We start from the raw sequence: 14,847 nt of genomic DNA on the forward strand, positions 1-14,847 counted from the left end.
AGAGATGCAAAGTCCCTCCCATTGTGATGGATCTCATAGGACCCTAATACAATGCTGTACAGGGTTTACACTAGGCAGGTTAACCATTGTTAGCCATATCAGTTGATAACAATGCATTAGGCTCTTTGTAGTGTGCATACAAACAGCCTAGCAACATGTCCACAGATAGAAGCTTATCAGTACCTGATTTAAGACTGATTTAGCAAGAAACAAAGAAGACAAAAGCGCTAATAATCTGTATATTACTACAGCATTCCCTACTGTTGATGCACGGAGCAGCCATGTTGGATTTTGAGGTGGACTTTACTCTGGGTTCTGTGATGTTCTCCAACTTTTTCCAAAATTTCTGACTGGGAACTCGTAAATTCTGAGCCCACATTCAGTTTCCAGGAAGTCGTCCCCAGTGCAGGGTGCAGGCGAAGAAGAGTTTAAACAGAAGGGATGTAAGTTTATAAAGGGTTGGGGGTAAACCAGCTCTATGTTTGTCTATCTTCACTGACATGTACACCACATAAAGTGGCATGGACTGTTGGTGAAAACCTCTCTCTGTGTTATAGAGCCTGTTTGGTTTTGTTTCCTTCATATATAGTAACTGAATCTGTGTATATCACGTTAGCAGGAGGCTCGGGAGAAAAGCAGAAGCCTTTGTGATAAAAATAATACAGATTACGTGAGAAGGTAGCCATGGATACAACATCCAGTCACCCTTGTCAGTGCATATATGGAGAGATTTATGTGTTTCCACCTCAAGTAGTTGTCTAAATGCTGTGTGTTGTCAGATAGCTGCAGTGTAGGTGGATCCTGACCCCGGGAAGTCACGACGTTGCATAAGCCTGATGGATTTGAATCACAGCCTTCATTTCATAATTACCATTAATACTGAGAAGTTTCTCTTGAAAACTGCATCGCATTCCAGCAGCACTGCTAATCAATGACTAAATCACGATTAAATCACTGATTTCGATTGGCTTCTGCTCTTTGCATATTTTCACACACAAAAAACCCTCCCACATATGAGATGAGACTTCGGGGAAAAAAAGCACCCAGTTGATGCATTAACATATTTAAAAACACGGACATATTACCATGCAACAAGTCTGCTTTTTCACAAGCTTTTAATCATTATTAAGCTTTGTGAGAATGTGTTATTCACCAAGGATGTAGAAATCACTCCCTCGTCTGCTCATTAACTGGCCTCTACATAATGAACACTCTGTAGTTCCTTAGTGACCTGAGAATACATACATGCCAAGGGCATTAAATCATTTGCTCTATTGAAGGAATTCTTAAGGGCACTATATAATGCATACTGTTCTCTCTCAGGATTCACACACTCAAATGAAATGGACAATGGAATTTTGGAAGTACCCTATGTAACTTAATGAAGATAAAGTGATGTTACTAATATACGCTTTGCTGGTTCCAGCTGTAGTAGTTCAGTTTGTAAATTTATTTTCCTAGCGTCAATCTGTTATCAGCTATAAATCACCCTTCAAAGCCACCCTTTACTGTCACTTCACCTTCATGTACTTTTACTTGAAAGACGCTGAACGTCTGAACCAAACCGGGTGATAATCCATCCAACAGTTATGGGCATATTTCACTCTGAACCAAAGTGTTCAGAGCCCCACTGCTAAAAATAAGACAGGAAATACAAAGTCCCGTCTCCATGAAATTCAGCCGCAGCTGCTCAGTGCTGCTGTAACTCTGAGCTGCAGGTGGAATCACTCTTTTGTATCTGTGAAACTGCAGGGCAGAAGTACCAATAACACATCACACAGTGATGTATGACGCTATTACACCGCAGACAGAAGATCAGTCAGCATCCTGCTCCAGTCGGTGCCGCACCAAGCTCTTTCTAACAAATACAGCGTACAGTGATTTTCACCATTAAGACTTTTCTTTAATGGAATCGTTCATACATGTCTAATAAAAGTCTGGTTATATTGTTGGTAATGAAGGATGAGGTCAAGCTACAAGTTTCATTTCCTCTGGATAAACTGAGATGAACTGATTTGAAGGGAGAAAACTGTAAAACATTGATTTGATGAAACAAACTAAGTCATAAATGACTTTTATAATACTGGGGGGGGGCTGGCCACATATGTCCAGGAACACTGATCCATATTACCGGCTGCTTTATTATTGCAGTTAGATGCAACACCTCTCAGAAAATGACTCTGAGACTTAAAGATGCCACGGCTGTCAAAAAGACATTTTGGGGAAAAAGTGTGTGTGCATGTGGCAGGTTGTGTGTGTGTGTGTGTGTGTGTGTGTGTGCACTCCTGCTGTCTTTGAAGCCACGAACAGATGGAGAGGTGACTTTTTTCGCCCTGAACCGAATCTCTCAGGACACTCTCCCCCCAGGTTCTGGAACTCCTCCAGCACTCCATTCACAACACATTATAAGGCTAAAAGTTCTAACTGGCTAGGCTAGGAGAAACTCTTAGAAACGGGGGCTGTGTCAGTCCCAACGGGGGTTCAAAACTAGCACCATCTACCAGCCAAACCAGCTGGTAAAATATGCAAGCGGCTGGTAGTTTTCCTTCCCTCACCAGCCAAAACCAATGATAATAACTCTTATTTATACAGCGCCTTTCATTGAACCCAAGGACACTTTACAGAATTACTGCAGCTAAACTAAAGGAGGTTGTAGGCTGAGGTGAACAGGTGGTGTTTCAGGAGTTTTTTTTAAATATGTTCAGGGATGTAGCAATTCGGTTATCTGTATGGAGGGTGTTCCAGAAGGATGGGGCTCTAAGGGCTCTGTCTCCCAAGGTGCAGAGTCTGGTGTGGGGAGGAGCAGGCCAGCGTCTGACAATGTTTATCTATGGATTGGCTGCTAAAAGTTGAACATTTACTAGCCCTTTGGCTGGTGGACGAAAGATTAATTTTGGACCCTGGTCCCAGCTAACACCCAGGTATTATCTTCCTTTTCAAAAAATTGGAAAAACTCTGATAAAACACTCAAAAGGAACTGGAGTGTCAGCCATCCGAATTACTCATCAAACCAACAGTTCATTAAAGGCTGCATCACAGTAAAGTGATGTACTTTTCTGAACTTACCAGACTGTTGTAGCTGTTCTATTATTTGCCTTTTCCCCACCTATATATTACATCCACATAACTGATGATTATTTATCTAAAATCTAAGTGTAAAGATATTTTGTTAAAGCACCAATTGTCAACCCTAGAATGCTGCCGCAATAGTGATATTTGGTCGAGAATATCGTGATATCTGATTTTCTCCCTATTACCCAATACGGAGATACAATTGTTTCTACCCGACAGTTCAAAACAAATAAAATACATTCTCAGCAAATGTTTTGTTAATACATTCATACACAATATTTCCTCTCTATGTTAATAAAATACATATTCCGGGTGCACTACTGCTGAAAATGAGTAATATATTTTAAGATACAAGGCTGTAAAGGGAACTACACCCTAAACATGGAGGCTTTCGCCCAGACACTGACCTGGGGTACTTCTGCGTTCCTGGTATCTGCTGTTAGATCCTGGTTTACCCCTGTTCAGGAGGCACTGGACCAGCTCTCTGTTTAAAGGGTCCGATCCTCTAGGCCTATGGGTCTTACCCTATTAGGTACTACAAAGGATTGTTTAAAGGTGCTCTAAGCAATGTCACGAGTATTTTTGTCACATATAGCAAACATCTCCTCGCCATCTGCTATCTGCCCGTGCCCAGAACACACTGTAAAAAAAAACCGCGGTCTCTGTAGACAGCCCAGGGTCTACAGAGTCATGAACGCGCAATTATGGAAGTAGCCTACGTGCTAATGCTGCTGCGGTGATGGCTCAACCAACTCCTTCTTAATGGTTATTGGCTGGAAGACTGTTTGTCATGATTCGTGGTGCAGGTTGGCACAGTTTGTTTTAGCTGGCGTTTGTAGACCCTGGACTGTCTACAGAGACAAGTTTTTTTTTAAAGTGTGTTCTGGGGACAGGCAGCTTGGGGATTGTGAGATGTTTTGTGTATGTGACAAAAAAATCGCGTGACATCGCTTAGAGCACATTTAAGTTTTCAGTGTTTCCCCTATAATTAGACAAACCTGGAAGGTCTTTTTTATGCTTAAAATACCCTTGTGTTTCCCCAGTATTCATTCTGCAGCGGCGCACCGCCGTGAGTCATAGACGAGGCACATGTCTGTGGTTAGATCACGTCTGTAACAGCAGTGACAGTCGAGTCTGTTAGTGCTAACGGCGGTTGAAACATTGTCGGTAGTGAGCGACACACTAACGTGCCAACGTAGTCAATGTTGTGTTTTTTAGCTGAGCTGGACCAGAAATTATCACAAGACAGATTGTGCTGTTTTGCCCTCATAGTTCCCTGTGAAGTTTGCTGGAAGTGATATGATGTAGCGTTGTATGTGTGGTGTGAACTGCTACATTGCTAAATGCTACATTGCTTGTAAGGAAATAACTGGATTAACAGGCAAATCCAGCTTTAAAAGTGGAATATTTTCTTTTTAGGTGCCGTTCAGTGGATCCAATTCATGTTCGTGTAAAGAATGGTTCATGTGGATTTCAAAAAGATACATATTTAAAGACCCCCCCAAAACCCACCTGCTAGGCTAAAGCAGTCAACCTATGGGAAACACTGGTTTCTATCAAATAATCACCAACTATAACTATAAACTATAAATAATGAATGAATAAATCTGATTTTATAGCCATCATCTGGTGTATTTGGTGCTATTGATGGAACACACCAAACATTGAACCCTAATCCTACAGGTGTCCCCTTTAAATTTGATCTCCTGCAGTTTATTTTGAGTTTGGTGGACGTCCCTCCGTGTCTGTCTCCTCCTCGTCCTCCCAGATGCTGGACTTAGTGGTCAGCAGCTCTTCAGATTAGATGTCCGGCTTTTCTCCTGCCCCGTGCCTCAGACGGACTCTGCAGGATTTATTGACAATAGATACACAGGTGTGTTGTGACAACAGTGTGTTCAGGATGGGAGGCGAAGGACTGCAGCGAATCCGGTAGCTGAGTCCTGACATGGCTGGGACGATTCAAAGCAGGGGGCCGGAGGGGACTAAATGCTAAATGTATCTAATTGGCAGTGGAGGAAATATTGAGGTAAAAATACTCTTTTAAAAGTCAAAGTCCTGCATTGAGAATGTTAAGTGAAAGTATGTAGGCCTAAATTTAGATTAGATTAGATTAGATAATACTTTATTCATCCCACAGTGGGGAAATTCCCTTATTAATATTATAATCAGGAAATATACTCAAAGAATAATGTCCCCTGTGACTGGTATACTACATTTACATGTATATATATATATCAATAGATTATTTCTCATGCATAAAGGTATTTTAACATGCATCAGGTTGTGGGGATTGACCATAGCCCGTTTTTTGTGATGATGATGATGATGATGATTGTGATGATGATGATGATGATTTTCAGTATTGTGAATGCAATGAGACATGATGATGAGACATGATGATGATGAAGATGATGATGATGATGATGATGATGATGATGATGATTTTCAGTATTGTGAATGCAATGAGACATGATGATGATGATTCTGATGATGAAGATGATGATGATTTTCAGTATTGTGAATGCAATGAGACATGATGATGATGAAGATGATGATGATGATGATGATGATGATGATTTTCAGTATTGTGAATGCAATGAGACATGATGATAATGATTCTGATGATGAAGATGATGATGATTTTTAGTATTGTGAATGCAATGAGACATGATGATGAGACACGATGATGATGAAGATGATGAAGATGATGATGATGATGATGATGATTTCAGTATTGTGAATGCAATGAGACATGATGATGAGACATGATGATGATGAAGATGATGATGATGATGATGATGATGATGATTTTCAGTATTGTGAATGCAATGAGACATGATGATGATGATTCTGATGATGAAGATGATGATGATTTTCAGTATTGTGAATGCAATGAGACATGATGATGACACACGATGATGATGAAGATGATGAAGATGATGAAGATGATGATGATGAATGATGATGATGATGATTTTCAGTATTGTGAATGCAATGAGACATGATGATGATGATTCTGATGATGAAGATGATGATGATTTTCAGTATTGTGAATGCAATGAGACATGATGATGATGATTCTGATGATGAAGATGATGATGATTTTCAGTATTGTGAATGCAATGAGACATGATGATGAGACACGATGATGATGAAGATGATGAAGATGATGAAGATGATGATGATGATGATGATGATGATTTTCAGTATTGTGAATGCAATGAGACATGATGATGATGATTCTGATGATGAAGATGATGATGATTTTCAGTATTGTGAATGCAATGAGACATGATGATGAGACACGATGATGATGAAGATGATGATGATGATGATGATGATGATGATTTTCAGTATTGTGAATGCAATGAGACATGATGATGATGATTCTGATGATGAAGATGATGATGATTTTCAGTATTGTGAATGCAATGAGACATGATGATGATGATTCTGATGATGAAGATGATGATGATTTTCAGTATTGTGAATGCAATGAGACATGATGATGAGACACGATGATGATGATGATGATGATGATGATGATGATGATTTTCAGTATTGGGAATACATGTCTCCTTGCATTCCCAATACTGAAAATTGGCATAATGTTTATTTTTTTATCTAACCCTCGTGTTGTATTCCTGTCGACTATGCAACTTTTTGTTTTGTCTTGGTCAAAGTATTTAACTTTTATTTGTTGCACATGTTTTTGTCCCTTTTTACCACGTTTGTTGTTTATTTGCAATTTTTTGAGCTTTTTTTGTCAAATTTTTCAACATTCTTTTAACATTTTTTTTCTCAAATGCTATAAAATTGAAATAAACAGCCCCATTTTGTTAAAATAGTGAACTGATCATTTATTTACCTTCTGAAGTGCCTTGTAAGGAACATTCCACGTTGTTTTTCTTGGACAATTTGTTTGAAAGAAACCCAGATTTCTGATATACATAGAAACTTTGTAAAATGGGTCAGATTTGACCCAAGGACAACAGGAGGGTTAAATACTATTATTATGGAAAGCACAATGACACCTTTCATTCATTTCACTTAGCGCTTTCATTTCTTTTGAACCCTTTTAGGAAAGAAATTAAAAAATGTAGTCTTATGTAACCATAACTTCTGGGAGAATGGGTTGAACAGTAAAGTATGTCAATATTTTGTATAATAACTGGAGAAACAGTATCTATAGCACAAAAGTGACTGGATGTACAGATGTGGGACTCAGTAAGGACGAGCAGCTGTGGTTGGGGGGGACTGACGGGGACTTTGGGAATCAGTAGCTCTCCTTCTTTTGCAGTCCCTTTGTGTTGGAAGTGTGGCCGTGTGCTGTGCTGTTAAATGGCAGCTTTAACCACCTCTCTGCCTCTCTGTCATTAGCATAGCGTAGGAGGCAGAGCTGATTGAGTGGCCAGTTGGCAGTCAGAGAGAAATTTCCTTTCAGATTCTTTGTTCGTGTTCAGCGTTTGGACCAGAGAAGAAGAAAAAAAATGAGCACAGTTTTATCATGGTACATCTTCATGTATTCCTGACAATTGTGTGTTCTTTGCTTTTCATAACTACATATTCAAGGCTTTAATTATGTCACTCCCCAGCTGAAAATGTTAAACACGTCTATCAACTCCCGTAACACATTTAAAAAAGTACTTGTTTCTTCATTATTCAAGATACATTATTCAAAAATGATTCAACACACTCCTTTTTGAGGCAGACATCTTGTTATTTGACTCAGCTGAGATTCAATTTGATATTTGTCCTTGTAGTTAATGTTCAAAAAAAATTCTGAAGATTAGAGGATCCGAATGCAGAGACAGCCAGGCAGTGTAGCTTGAGGATTTAATCACAATAAAAAGAAATACTACCAAATGAGTCATCTAGACAGCAAGCAAAAATCCTTCCAGAATGTAGAGGAAGCAAAAGAACAGGAATACCGAACAACTGGAACACAGCGGCAACGGCAAAAACAAAAATACAACGATCGGACAAGAGACAAAGACAACACAGAGACTAATTACACCATGGTAACGAGGTAAACAAGGGACAGGTGACACGAGGACTCAGGAACAGGTGAAACACGTCAGGGTGGGGCTGACGATCACAAGGCAGGAAGCAAAACAAGACAAGACCAGGGAGAAAGATAGACTACAAAATAAAACAGGAAACTGAAACAGTTGAATGAAAGCGCTATTTAAAAGATCAACAGCACATGGTCTAAAGGCAGACGTTCTCAATCTTTTTTTCAGCCAAGGACAACTTACAAAATAGAGAATATAGATCTGTCCTCCACCTAAAAATCCTCCCATAAGTCATTTGTTCAAGCACCAATGACCACTCGTATTTACATTTAGAGTGACAATCTAGTGGGCTCCAGCAGGGGCGTTGGGGGAGGGGGGGGGGGGGGGGGGGGGGGGGGGGGGGGGGGGGGGGGGGGGGGGGGGGGGACTGAGTACCCAGGGCCCTCATGTGAGAAGGGACCAGAAAGATGCTGGAATGAATAGCTGTGGATGCAGGGAGGGGCCCATAGAAAATGCCTTTCTACAGGGCCCAGAATGTGGGCAGAATTGTGCTTACACCCCCGGTGTGAAGCTGCTGGGATAAGGATCAGCACCTCTAAATCTGAGGCCATGGTTCTCAGCAGGAAACCAATGGAGTGCTTTCTTCAGGTAGGGAGTGAGTCCTTACCCCAAGTGAAGGAGTTTAAGTTCCTTGGGGTCTTGTTCGCGAGTGAGGGGACTATGGAGCGCGAGATAGGTCGGCGAATCGGAGCAGCCGGTGCGGTATTACATTCCACCGTTGTGACGAAAAGAGAGCTGAGCCAGAAGGCAAAGCTCTCGATCTACCTTTCAGTTTTTCGTTCCTACCCTCACCTACGGTCATGAAGGCTGGGTCATGACCGAAAGAACGAGATCCAGGGTACAAGCGGCCGAAATGGGTTTCCTCAGGAGGGGGGCTGGCGTCTCCCTTAGAGACAAGGTGAGAAGCTCAGTCATCCAAGAGGAGCTCGGAGTAGAGCCGCTGCTCCTTCGCGTCGAAAGGAGCCAGTTGAGGTGGTTCGGGCATCTGGTAAGGATGTCCCCTGGGCGCCTCCCTAGGGAGGTGTTCCAGGTACGTCCAGCTGGGAGGAGGCCTCGGGGAAGACCCAGGACTAGGTGGAGAGATTATATCTCCAAACTGGCCTGGGAACGTCTCGGGATCCCCCAGTCAGAGCTGGTTAATGTGGCTCGGGAAAGGGAAGTTTGGGGTCCCCTGCTGGAGCTGCTGCCCCCGCGACCCGATACCGTATAAGCGGATGAAGATGGATGGATGGACCCCCGGCCTCCAGTAATTATTAAGGCGGGAAGAAAGGGGACGTAGCATTAAACAAACACAGGACTTTAACCCAGGAGACTGAGGTTTGATTAACTTTTGAAAATGAAACTAAACGGCGAGTTTTTATTATTTTTGAACTTTACAGAACAAAGAAAACTACGTCATGTCCTGAGTCATGTGTGTAATTAATTAACATAACAGATGACATAAACCCAAACCTTGATCTAAACCTAACCACACTACATTTTCGACGTCTTTAAAACCGTTACCTTCTCTGGTTCTAAACATAAGGATGGAAAACGCTTGTGTGGGTCGCATAAGAAGGTAGGAATAAAGGAAGCTACACTGTTCATCTGCACACTGCCATAACACACGCTGGATTCAAATCAGCAAATCACAGCAGAGAAAGCTCCTCCAAACTATAAGACAATAGGGGTGGTTTATTCCTAGCCTCTAATGCGACCCACAGGAGTGTGGCGTCAGGATTACAGGTTTACAAAGTAAAAATTAAAAATTAAGTCCACCCCAAAGGAACTTACCATCTCCAAAAGAAAACACTGTTCAGAAACTGCTCCAAACTGCTCTATTGTAGTCCAGCCTTTACTTTGGAACACTTTGTCACACATGTTATAATGCTCGCATAGCTGCTAGCATGGCACGCCCTCATACTCTGCTTCTGACTGGCTAGTAGTCCTTATGTAGCGCACTCCCAAAAAAGATGGAATAGAAGTGAGATGCCTCACTCTGTAGCCAAAACAGAGAGCTCAACACACAGGGTGAAAAGAGGAGCTGCAGCAATGTGCAGTACAACAAAAATATGGTGTGTTTTTTTTATTAAACCATGTAAACCTATTCTGGTAGATTAGATTAGATTAGATTATACTTTATTTAAGCCACAATGGGGAAATGTTGTTATTACAACAGCAGCATTTTCTTCAATAACAGCAAAAAACAAAAACACACAAACAAGTAAGCACACATGAAATATAGGCAAACAATAGACAATGATTATATGGTTGACTGAGTAAGCAAAATGGCGTCAAATAAAGGTATTTTAAAGTGCGGTTGCCATGATACAAGACACAATGTTGCTGTGTAAATGACGTTAAAATTAAATAGAATGTGAGTAATGAAGCAAGAGTCGGTAGTACAACTTCTAAATACAATTATGAACCTAAAAATTAGCAAAATATGAGCACTTTAAAAAAAAATTGCCATTTTTTTTATTTTACAAACAGGACCTGCTCTTCTGGGGTTTCTGGGGTCTCGAAGCAGCTGAGACGCCCCATGGTGCGGAGCAGAGAGTTCACCTGGAGATCGCCTGGAGTAATAACCCCTCCGCTCAAGTAGCAGAAGTAAAGTTCTTCGCTTTCTGAGAATACTTTCCAGTACAGTATGTATACGGTTAGAAGATGGCTGTGTCTCATGTGACCTTGTTATTTGCCCACGCTGTATCAAATCACAACATGTAAATAGGAATAGAGGATGGATACCCGACCCGAGCCCGACGGGACCCGACGGGCCGGGCCGGGTTCGAACAGATTTTTAGAAAGGATGCTCGGGTTCGGGTCGGGCTCGGTCACATCAGCGCGATAAGGCATTGAACATTTTGAATTTAAAACAGCTTATTATTTAGGTAATGGCGCTTGTTGCCCCGTGTGCATTGATGCGCTCATCTGTTGACAAACGTACGTGTGTCATTAGTATGAGAAACAAATGCGATTTTAACTGTGTCGGGCTCGGGTCGGGCGCGGACAGAAATATCTTAATGCCTGTCGGGCTCGGGTCGGGTTCGGTTACTGCTCTGTCGGACGCGGGCCGGGCTCGGACAGAAAACTCCGGCCCGATCCGCACTCTAAATAGGAACATGTTGGTGTTATTTTATCACTTATTGGGAGCAGTAGGCTAGTTGGAGCCGGTTACCTCCAGGATCTGGGGTAAGATAGGCTAGCGGTGGGTGGGCCAGACAGAGTTACGACACACACGGAGATGAGAAGGGTGTGTATGGACTTGTCTAACTCCTGGGGGATATGGTGAATAAGCTAAAGTCCCAATAAGTCGGCATGTTCCTTTAAGCAGAGTATTGGTGCTCTTATACTTTGTCACCTTACTTCCACCATTGCTCCTGTCATAATTACTGTAGCCACGAGTGGGCGTCGCCTCCTGAAAGGTAAATATCCTCTAAAAAGGTAAATATAGGTTGTAATTTCTGCTTGGACAAACAACCTCTGGGAGTATTTTTCAGGGGGAAGGACAGTCTATTGAAAGTACATTGCTATCACATGATGAATGACAACTTGGTTCGACTCATTTTCTGTAACCAGTGTAGCATGAAAGCACGCTGTAATTAATATATTGATCTTATTCCAAATGTTATATATAATAAGTCACATGATCACATTGGAAGAATTATTCCGCTAAATTCACAGCAGAAAAGCACAATGCTATAGCTACTGTGTGAACACAGTTTTTGACATTTAGCAAATAATAATGTGTTAGTAGTGATATACAGTATGTTATCTGTTAAGGCAGGAGCCCGAGGAGATCTGGCAGGCCGGGTACATCAGGTATCTATACACCCAAATCCAATTTTTTATCTCAAAATACAACACATTTATTGTCTTGTTATAGTTTGACTTAATCTTGAAATACTAGGCTATACTTCTTCCCTTAATATCAAAACTTTATTTTCTCTAAATGCTCTACAACATTTCCCTGGAAATATGACTTTTTTCATCAATTAGGCTACTTTGTTTATTTTTCCTCCATTTATTTTGATTTCAAATTTGCATTGATTTTTCAAATCACAGTTGCAATTCTCCCTCTAAACATCTTATCTTGGAAAGGCACTTTTTCTTGTTAAAATATTACAATTTGCTGTGATTATTGTTGTCAAAATAATGTTGTTCTAGACAAATTAATCTTGACATTTTACGATTTATTTTGATTGCTTTTGTTTTGAAAGAAATACTTTTTTCTCTCTCTAAATAATGTCTTCTTTATTGACAATTTTCTCTATACAGTGACTCAGTCTAGATATATTATCCAACAATTTTCTGGAAATAATGACTTTTTCTTGAAAAAATATTATTTTCATCTTGAAATATGATGGCTTTATTCTTGAAATAATCATTTTAATCTTGACATTTTATGACTATTTGTAAATGTTGGCTATTCTTGTAGCCTATCCTAGAATAATAACTTTAAAAAGAACATAGGCCTGCTAATAGTGTAATGTAATATAACAAATAATAAATGGGATAGTATATCTGATTTGATTCTCTGCAGTGGGTGGACCTTTGAGCCATATAACCTACATTTCTCCAGAAGTGATCCAGATGTGGATTTTTTTTTTTTCCTTCCTTAAATGATTCTTCCTCTCAAGTTTCCAACCTGGATGTTCACTATGGGGCTGATGTTCTCGATAGCAAGGACTCTGGTTTTTTTGCCTGCCTACCTAATTAATTCATAGATCCACCTTAAAAACAGGGTAATCCCGGGCTGGTCCCTCCCTCTCTCGCGGTCTCCAGCACCAGTTCACTTCCCTCTCTCAGTTCCCCCAGCGAGCACAGGAAAAGACGCTGAGTCGGACTTCGGCTCTTTTCTCCGGTCCCTGTTTGAATGTGGCGGACCCTCCACTCCCACCCACCGCTCTGCAACACCAACATAGCCCGACCAGTCCTTAATTTCCTGGATCTGCTCTTTGTTACCAGAGCCTTTACCCTCCTCTGCTTCTATTCCAGGAGAGAGAAGGAGACTTATTTCTTTCTTTTAGCGGATTGATTTCTGACTGAATCTGGATTGCTTTCCTTCTTCTTGTTGTTGGGCTGCCGCTGCAGGACCAGAGCTGATGCTTCCACCAATGTAATTAGCTCGGCTACTGTCAAAGAAACCGGTTTAAACGTCGGAACAAAGGGACGTTGAAGGTCTTTTCTTTTTTTTTTTCTTCCCCCGACCCGGTCTGAAAACCATTATTCACCACTGCAGTTGTCAAGTTGGAGCCCTGCTGGGAAATGGACAAACCCCTCTAAAGTGACGACGCTGCTCTGCCTCACCAACACAAGCACAGGACGTGATTTGGACGAGGACCCCCCCCCCCCCCCCCCCCCCCCCCCCTCCGCGTGGAGGTAACAGTCTATTCTCTGTTGTTTTTAAAACTTTAATCACCACAATTTGCATTTCTTTTAAATCACTTGTGGCTGAAAGAAGAGAAACATAACGTCGTTTGTCTGCCGGTGCCCGTGAAAGTGATTTTTAAACGTTTTTAATGAGTCTGTCGTGTCCGCACTGCTTAGCATCCGGGTAACGTTCACAACCGCTGTTTCTTTACCTTGACACCCCACTTAGCAACTACCGACACATTTTCCACAGGTGTGAACGCACAACTATTCCGTTTAAGGACATTATACCCTCTATTGTGTTGTATTTTCCGCGAGATTCATCTTCATAGTGTGTCACAAAACCCCGAGTCACGTTGTACAACAGTTTTCTTCTCGTCAAACGTCCTGGCAGTCTGCTAGGTTACAGCCCCGATACGTGCCTCTCTCTAGTCTGCAGGCAACGCTGTCTCCATTCACAAATGTGGACGTTAAACGCCAACTTAGCCTGCATCGCTTTTCAAATCAAAGCACCCGTTACGACATAGCTTAGCGTTACATTGTGGCGTTTTACATTAGTTTAGAAATGACCACAACTATATTAGATCGAATAGCACATCATTTCGGTAAAATATCAACTTTTAGACATGTTACGCAGTGCTTGCTAATCTTTGTCGCCCACAGCTGTGTATTTTCCAGCCAAGAGACCGTGAGAGTGTGTTTCAGACAGTAAAGTTATAATTTTAGTAAAATTCGATGTTTGTACGTGCACTGGAGGCATGCCGAATTGAAGAGCCGTTTCCAATTATTCTTAAAAAGGGTTTCAAGATCTATAAAATCTTCATGTCCACTATTTAAGGAGAACATGTTTTTCAAATAGTCAGATTCTGAATGGCGCAATTGTGTCAGGTCTCTCCGGGCGACAGAACGGCAGACCGACTGTTGCAGTGGTTGCGAGGCAGGAATCAGACCGCCTGCGGATGTCTCCCGAGTGTCTGGAAACAGTTTGCTAATGGTCCCTGACTACAATGTTTTGTTATCCGAGTGATAGCTACTTCCCTTGGTAACAAAAAACCCCGTGGTTATCCGTATATTTCACGGTTTCTGATAATTTCAGTAAAAAAACGTGGCTTTTTTCAGCGAACACCGGTTGCTGCGGTTGTTGCTCCTCTTTCAGTATTAAAATGTGTGTATTTCTGGTATGACTCTGGTGTCCTCACACTGTCGTCATGAATGCGGTGCCTTTCAGGATGAGCCTGCTGAAGTGGTTTGCCCACCTTTAGCGCACACACATTGTAAATAGGCTAGTACTTTTGCTTTCCAGGCTGTCATTATTACAGCCGTCGGTGAACGAAGGTGAAGGGGGGGG

General features: G+C 41.5%; 1 protein-coding gene across 1 annotated transcript in view; it reads left to right on the forward strand.

Moving 5' to 3' along the window:
• Window positions 1-12,913: 12,913 nt before the first annotated feature.
• LOC116688592 (plasma membrane calcium-transporting ATPase 1-like) overlaps window positions 12,914-14,847 on the forward strand; it is a 158,283-nt gene continuing 156,349 nt past the window's right edge. Inside the window, 1 exon segment of the mRNA XM_032514734.1 lies at window positions 12,914-13,508. The gene's annotated coding sequence lies outside the window, so the exon portion shown is untranslated.

The sequence above is a fragment of the Etheostoma spectabile genome, chromosome 4, assembly GCF_008692095.1.
Source record: "Etheostoma spectabile isolate EspeVRDwgs_2016 chromosome 4, UIUC_Espe_1.0, whole genome shotgun sequence".
NCBI lineage: Eukaryota > Metazoa > Chordata > Actinopteri > Perciformes > Percidae > Etheostoma > Etheostoma spectabile.